The 8222-nt window shown below is 37.9% G+C and overlaps 1 long non-coding RNA gene across 1 annotated transcript in view; it reads left to right on the top strand.

The window, feature by feature from the left end:
* Window positions 1-4435: 4435 nt before the first annotated feature.
* The window catches only part of LOC124282470, a 209675-nt gene continuing 205888 nt past the window's right edge, over window positions 4436-8222 (top strand). The window contains exon 1 of the long non-coding RNA XR_006900163.1: window positions 4436-4644. This is a non-coding gene — a long non-coding RNA (uncharacterized LOC124282470). The remainder of the gene's footprint in view (window positions 4645-8222) is intronic.

Raw genomic sequence — 8222 nt, 5'->3', positions numbered from 1 at the left:
TCAAGCAAAGTAGATTTGAAATGGCAATGATAGAAACTAGGCTTCAATCTAGTATACTTTTGCCGCAGGAAGATGGGTAGATTTAGATGAGCTTGGACAGCCTAAAAAAATCATGTTTTTGAGACAAGTCCAGAAGATTTATGTTCACCAATGTCTAGTGTGTACTGATAGTCCTGCTTGAACAAGACAAAAATGTTTCACTTTCAGGAGAACTGAAGAAATGTTTAAGCATATAATAAGTTTTGGGATTTACAGCCTTAAAATGTATAAGCACAATCATTAATAGATTTTCACCTGTCCTCAGTACAGTTTAGTTCTCTGAGGCAATGAGACTAACATAAAGTTTCATTGCTGTTGATCACTGGATTGTCTGGTCCAGACTCGATTATTTACAGAAGGCCGCCATATAGCTGGAATATTGCTGAGTGCGGTATAAAACTAACTCAGTCACTCACACTCACTCACTCACTCACTCAAAAGTGTCATAAATAAGAAAGATCACATCCAAACCTTGCATTAACTATGGACATAGTGAGCTGGTCCTCCAGACTTTCTGTTTGGACAAATGATGATACACAGAGAATTCTGTTTGAAAACTAGCAAACAAGGTCAGGTATAATATATATCTTCCTCAGAAGCTAATACCAGCCTGCCAGCCTGCTGCCATTGTGTGGCTGATGACTAAACATGCAGTGTGTGTATTAGCCCTGTTGGACATTGACACGTGTTATTGCCTGTGTATATGGCCAAGGATGGCGATTGTTTGCCACCATACATCTTGTATAGACAGTGTTCACACATTCACTGGACAGATTATGTTTGTGGTCATAATTACACTCCACGTTGACCCCCTGTTGTCCGATCTTTCTAAACGTAAGATGAATGCTGCAGTTGGTGAACGGATTAGAGTAAATGTATGTTTCTGAGAGTTGCGGTGACTGAAAAGATGAATATTTTACCATACCCTGAAAGAGCATAAGGAACACTGACTAGGAATTGGGCGTGTCCATATTTGAGATCTTGGTCCCTCTTGTCCTTTGCCATGACTCAAACCCTATGCAAGACTCAACCCTATCCATATATATAGTTGGACAGGGTTTAACCACAGTGTACAAAACATACAAAACACCCCTTGGGATTGCTGGTAGCACTTGTTCCCAGCAACTTAAGCTTGTCTAGGTGACTAATGTTTTGTATGGTGAAAGTTGTGACTCTGCTGATGCCGTAATTCCAGACATTAACTGTTGATGGATGTTTTTTGCATGAACCATGAATATTTGGTTGGAATTCGTAATGGTTTCAGATCAGTTCATTATAGAAAACCTTAACTTGATTGTGATCCAAAATGTCCAAAAGCTGTTCTTGTCAAATTTGGTAAACATATAGAAGAATGTGCTCTGAAATGTTGAGCAAATCATGTCGGATTGCCATTTGTCAAGCAAGTTTACTGCTGCCTATATGCTGTATAGGCAGACAGCCACTAGTTAAAGGGAAACAGAAAAAGAACACGTGGAGTGGTTTTCCTGGTAGGGCGGTCATGTTTACCCTTTTCATAAACATCTGGTGTCATTGCTGATATTTAAAGATCCATTTGTAGAATTTTCATGCTCTTTTGTCTTTTACACCCAATGGAATCTTTTTCATTGGATAAATTCAACTGTCGGTAGGCACTTTGGACAATTTTTATGAGTGAGTGAATGAGGATGGTTTACTCTGCTCTTTGGTATTATTGCAGCAATGCCACAGTAGAGAACACCAGAAATGGGTTCACACATTTAACCAATGCTGGGAATAGAACCCGGGTCATCGGCATGACAAGCAAATGCTTTAAAGGGCAGTTTACACGAAACTTAAGCTTTTTGTCTTGCACTTTTTCATCATAAAAAGTGTTTGTCAAGTTGTTTTATAGCCAAAACAGTACAGATATCAGAAGTAACTAATTTATATTTTTGCGTTATATTGATTCAGATTTTCCACATTAACCAAGAGTTCTATGTCCACAATAAACACACCATGGCTTATATCCCTTGGAAATGATGTCATTGGTGCCAGACCGATACACGAATGACGTTGTTAGAATCATTTCATGGGGTGCAGGTATAAGTGTGGTTCTAGTATCTCGATGCGCAGGCTACTGTTTTAATCCAGCTGTTGCGTGGCTGTCGGCTGGCTATGTGGTCAGTTCAACACTGTGATGACGTTGCAGTTTGAAAAAACGTATACATTGTACAAACAGTGTTACCGCGTAACCAAATTGTACAACATTCAACCTGAGTCAGTCATCTTTCAACAGTATCGTTTTTCACAAAAACTAAAACGTTTATGCACTACATCTAGCTTGCCATCGGTGAATATGTCGGCATTCTACGTTTGTTACTTAATTCCTACATAAATCGTAAATATATGCCCCACCCCTTCCTCTCTTCCCACCTATTGATACCATATCCAAATACAGCACAAAGAAAAATGCAATTGGCAGTTTTTAATTCTGTTTGAAATTTGGTTTTCTATCCCATCATCCGCTCATTGTAAGGCAAATATACTGAAAATTACATGCATCGTAAATCTGGCCAGTTTTGACACATTACAAAATACACACAGTTAACGTCAAAGTGAATTTTCAGCCATATTGCAGAGTGTTTATAGAATCACGTCACATGTACTCTTACACGAATCCGTGAATTCCTCATACAGTTCAAAATAAAATGACAAATGGTCTTTGTCACCAATACCAAGTGTTTCAGTGAAATCTAACGAAATATATCAGATGCCAGGCTGGGAAAGGACCACTTGTTTGAAATGTAAACAAAGTCGAATTCAGATTTCACTCTGTGTATCTGTTCACCTACTTTTGTTGCATACACTTGCTCATTAGTTTTAGACTATGCATGGGAAAGGTATTGTAGCAAGCCATAGTTAAATAAAATACTATTTCCCTTGGTCACAATGAAAACAAAAAAGAAATAAGAACCAGCAGATTGTCAGAATGTTTCGGGCTACAGACATGTCACAATTATGTATATACGTTGCTTGAACCAACGAAATTTCTCGTCGAAAAGTCTGGCATACTCGTGTCAGTGAACACGCCATTTTGAGAATGTCGCTTCCCGATAGTGATGTCATACGTACGTCAACATTGTTACACATTTTTGGTATTTTCATTGACGAGAGATTATGAATGAAAATACACACGATTAATCCGTCCTGCTGCTTACATTTTCAGTTCTTATGCTCCTTTCGTATTTTCACAAACTTTTCTCCCGTGATTAATTTCAGTATTATTATCTTTTGATTTGGGACTAGACAGGAGACCAGTCTAAAATTAAGTAGCACCATTTACGTCATAATCAAAGGGCTGTAACTCTGGCCTGTTTAGCTCGACAAACAAGGACCGCATGATGGCATAACATTTCAGCACTTATTTTGAGGGGTATACTTTCATTGTAAGAAAAATGAGTGTATAATTTCAAACATTGATATTAAATAATTAAAATATTTCACTTTGTTTCACATAAGAATCAATGTGATTTTATCGTGTACACTTCCCCTCTATCCACTTGGGCACCCCAGTGCCCAACAAGGACATGAAGAGAGGAGTTTGAGGTGGACAGATCTAATAAATAATGATTTGTCCTTATACTGACTCATATCCATTTGCTTTTCTCTCCTAGAGACATAGTGAACACCTCTGTGTCTATGCTCCCAAGAACAGTAAAAACATCTCACCAGAATGCTCATGCACGCCAGCAGCCCTGTGACAGTGCTGCGGCTTATCACTCTCTCTGTTTTCGAAAATTGTGACAAAATTAGTGGAGAGTTGGGACAGTTGGGAGGCCATGCGTCTATGAGTCAGGATAAGAATAAGTAAATTTTCCCTTATCCTGACTCATATTTATTTACTTGAATCCAATGGATAGGTGGAGGGTCAGCCACCTAATTTTGGATTCTCCAGTACTATTCATCATAATCCTCTTGATGTAGATGAACGGGGTACCGCCTTCTTTTGTTTAAAAGAAGTAAATAAGCCATTATGTCTTTGGTAATAAGAGAGAGAAGCAATTAAATATGAGTTAGGATAAGTATAAAATATCATTTTTATCCAAAAAATATACATTATATTGGCTTAATGGTTGTTTAATGAGGAAGAGGCACATGAAGATGCTTTGGCTATAATTTAGTTTTCGTTCAACAGCCATTTTGCCAGGATGTTTATAGTCATTAATCTTGACAGTTTCATTTTTAAAATATTGCAGTTGTTATGATAATGATCACAGGAGACATGCAGTAAACAGGATGAGCTTGCATTGTCAGGTTTTGTAAGCCTTGCATGTTTTGGGGAATAAATTAGGGGGCACAAAATACCAGACATAGCTGTGTATTCTGATTTTTGCTATATATATACTGACATATGGCATGTAGGTAGGTTTGCAAGGACATGATATGTGTGGAGAAGGCTTAGAAAACGCGTTTTGTGTACTTAGTCGAACTCCCAACACCACATACAATCTCCCTGCTGTAGAGCTCTTAACAAGCGATTGGTACAAAGTGGATCTTATTAAACTCTGCTATTTGGCCCAAGCAGCATGTATTACTGGATATGAAATAAGGATTATACCAGATATATTGAAGAAGACATGATTTAAGGTATGATGAGCAAGAATTATTCTTTAGAATGGTTCAGTTTTGTTGTTGTGGGTAAAGAAGTTAATCTCTTTGATCTGAGTTAGGGGGTCCTATCGACATGATTCTGTGTTTATATGCATGGGTGGTTCACACTGCAGGGATATTGGCTCAGATCCTCAGCTGTACTGAGGTTCACTTTATGACAGAGCAGTATTCATACGAAAGATTTTATCAACATTTCGTGCCAAGGAATGTCTTTATCATACTGAGCTTTAAAGAATTAGATACTTCCGACAATGTTATGTTATTCTGATGACAAGTTATGGACAGTTTGGTTACATTAAATGGTTAATGTGTCCATTTGCTGTAATTAATGGCCAGCTAATGTTCTGCTGTTATGCTTGTACATAGTCCTCCTTGACGGGTTTATAGATCATTTAGATATTTATATGTTCATTAGGTAATGTTTTGTGATTCTTGAATATTTAATTAAGCATGTGATTTTTTCATGGTAATGTATGTTACCCTACAATATCAACATCCTAGAGACTGTATCATTATCTTGTTTACATATTGCTTTGTTTGCTTTCGTGGACCAAGAATCCAATTTGACAGTTTTTGTATCTGTTTCGCCTGAAAGCTGACCTCACAGCTTGACTGTCAAATAGTATGTCAGTCATAAACTACTTCAGTTTCAACATCTCCTTTTAAACCATTTGAAGCTCAAACTTTGCAAAGAGGATGTCAGAAACTAATCACAGTATTCTCATCATGTATAATGATTCTGGGGCGATGGGTAGTCTAGTGATTACTCATCACATTAAAGATCTAGGTTTGATTCCTCACATGGTGACAATGAATGAAGTTCTTTTCTTGTCTCCTCTGTCGTGATATTGCTTGGATATTGCCGAAAGTGGTGTAAAACCATACTCACTCACTCACTCACATTCACTCACTCATTTACTCACTCATTCACTCACTCATTTACTCACTCATTCACTCTCATTGACTCACTCATTCACTCACTCATTTACTCACTCATTTACTCACTCACTCACTCATTCACTCATTTACTCACTCATTCACTCACTCATTCTCTCATTTACTCACTCATTCACTCTCATTTACTCACTCATTCACTCACTCATTCACTCACTCATTCACTCACTCATTCACTCATTCACTCACTCACTCATTCACTCACTTCACTCTCATTTACTCACTCATTCACTCATTCACTCACTCACTCACTCATTCATTTACTCACTCTCATTTACTCACCATCACTCATTCCACTCATTTACTCACTCATTTCACTCACTCATTCACTCATTTACTCACTCATTTTCACTCACTCATTTACTCACTCATTCACTCACTCATTTACTCACTCATTCACTCACTCATTTACTCACTCATTCACTCACTCATTTACTCACTCATTTACTCACTCATTTCTCCACTCACTCACTCATTTCACTCACTCATTTACTCACTCATTCACTCACTCATTCACTCACTCATTTACTCACTCATTTCACTCACTCATTTACTCACTCATTTACTCACTCACTCATTTACTCACTCATTCACTCACTCATTTACTCACTCATTCACTCACTCACTCACTCATTTACTCACTTCACCTCACTCACTCACTCATTCACTCACTCATTTACTCACTCACTCACTCACTCACTCATTCACTCACTCACTTCACTCATTCTCACTCATTCACTCACTCATTTACTCACTCATTTACCTCACTCACTCACCATTTACTCACTCATTTTCACTCATTCACTCATTCACTCATTCACTCACTCATTCACTTTACTCACTCATTCACTCACTCATTTACTCACTCATTCACTCTCACTCATTTACTCACTCATTCACTCACTCATTTACTCACTCATTCACTTCACTCACTCATCACTTCACTCATTCACTCACTCATTCACTCACTCATTTACTCACTCATTTCACTCACTCATTCACTCACTCATTCACTCATTTACTCACTCATTCACTCTCACTCACTCACTCATTCACTCACTCATTCACTCACTCATTACACTCACCATTCACTCACTCACTCACTCATTCACTCACTCATTTACTCACTTCACTCACTCATTTCACTCATTTATCTCACTCATTCACTCACTCATTCACTCACTCATTCACTCACTCATTCACTCACTCATTCACTCACTCATTTACTCACTCATTCACTCACTCTCACTCATTCACTCACTCACTCATTTACTCACTCATTTCACTCACCATTACTCACTCATTTACTCACTCATTTCACTCACTCATTCACTCACTCATTTACTCACTCACTCACTCATTCACTCACTCATTTACTCACTCATTCACTCACTCATTTACTCACTCACTCATTCACTCACTCATTTACTCACTCATTCACTCTCACTCATTCACTCACTCACTCACTCATTCACTCACTCATTCACTCACTCATTCACTCACTCATTTACTCACTCATTTACTCACTCATTCACTCACTCATTCACTCACTTCACTTCACTCACTCATTCACTCACTCATTCACTCATTCATTCACTCACTTTCATTCACTCACTCATTTACTCACTCATTCACCTCACTCATTCACTCACTCATTCCATTCACTCATTTATTCACTCACTCCACTCACACTCACTCATTCACTCACTCATTCACTCACTCATTCACTCACTCATTCACTCACTCATTTACTCACTCATTCACTCACTCATTTACTCACTCATTCACTCACTCATTTACTCACTCATTCACTCACTCATTTACTCACTCACTCATTCACTTTACTCACTCATTCACTCACTCACTCATTCACTCACATTTACACTCATTCACTCACTCATTCACTCACTTTCACTCACTCATTCACTCACTTTCACTCACTCATCACTCCATTCATTCACTCACTCACTCATTTACTCACTCATTCACTCACTCATTCACTCCTTTACTCACCATTCACTCACTCATTCACTCACTCATTCATTACATTCTCACTCATTTACTCCTCACTCACTCCTTCACTTCACTCATTCACTCACTCATTCACTTCACTCACTCATTTACTCACTCATTCACTCACTCATTCACTCACTCATTTACTTCACTCATTCACTCATTTTCACTCACTCATTCACTCACTCATTTACTCACTCATTCACTCACTCATTCATTCTCACTCATTTACTCACTCATTCACTCACTCATTCACTCACTCATTCACTCACTCATTCACTCACTCATTTACTCACTTGTATGTTTTCAAACACAGCTACTAAGGCAGCCATATTGAAAATAACATCCATTTTTGTTAGTTCTTTCGTAATTTTGATATACGGCGAGCATACATAGTGTGATTTGTTTTTGTACTTCCTTTATTGATATATGAACAGTTTGAAAAGACCATTTTCCCAAAGTTTTTGCTATTTCTGAATTTTGTTGATATCAGAATGTGCTTGCAACTTGTCAATGTGCTGAAACATAACAACACAACAGTGCTTGTCACAGTTAGAAGATGAGGAATCAGAATTTGAATTAGTGCA

Source organism: Haliotis rubra, unplaced genomic scaffold (genome assembly GCF_003918875.1).
Source record: "Haliotis rubra isolate DU_JTF1 unplaced genomic scaffold, ASM391887v1 Scf3, whole genome shotgun sequence".
Classification (NCBI taxonomy): domain Eukaryota; kingdom Metazoa; phylum Mollusca; class Gastropoda; order Lepetellida; family Haliotidae; genus Haliotis; species Haliotis rubra.
This window is presented reverse-complemented; position numbering and strand designations above follow the sequence as displayed.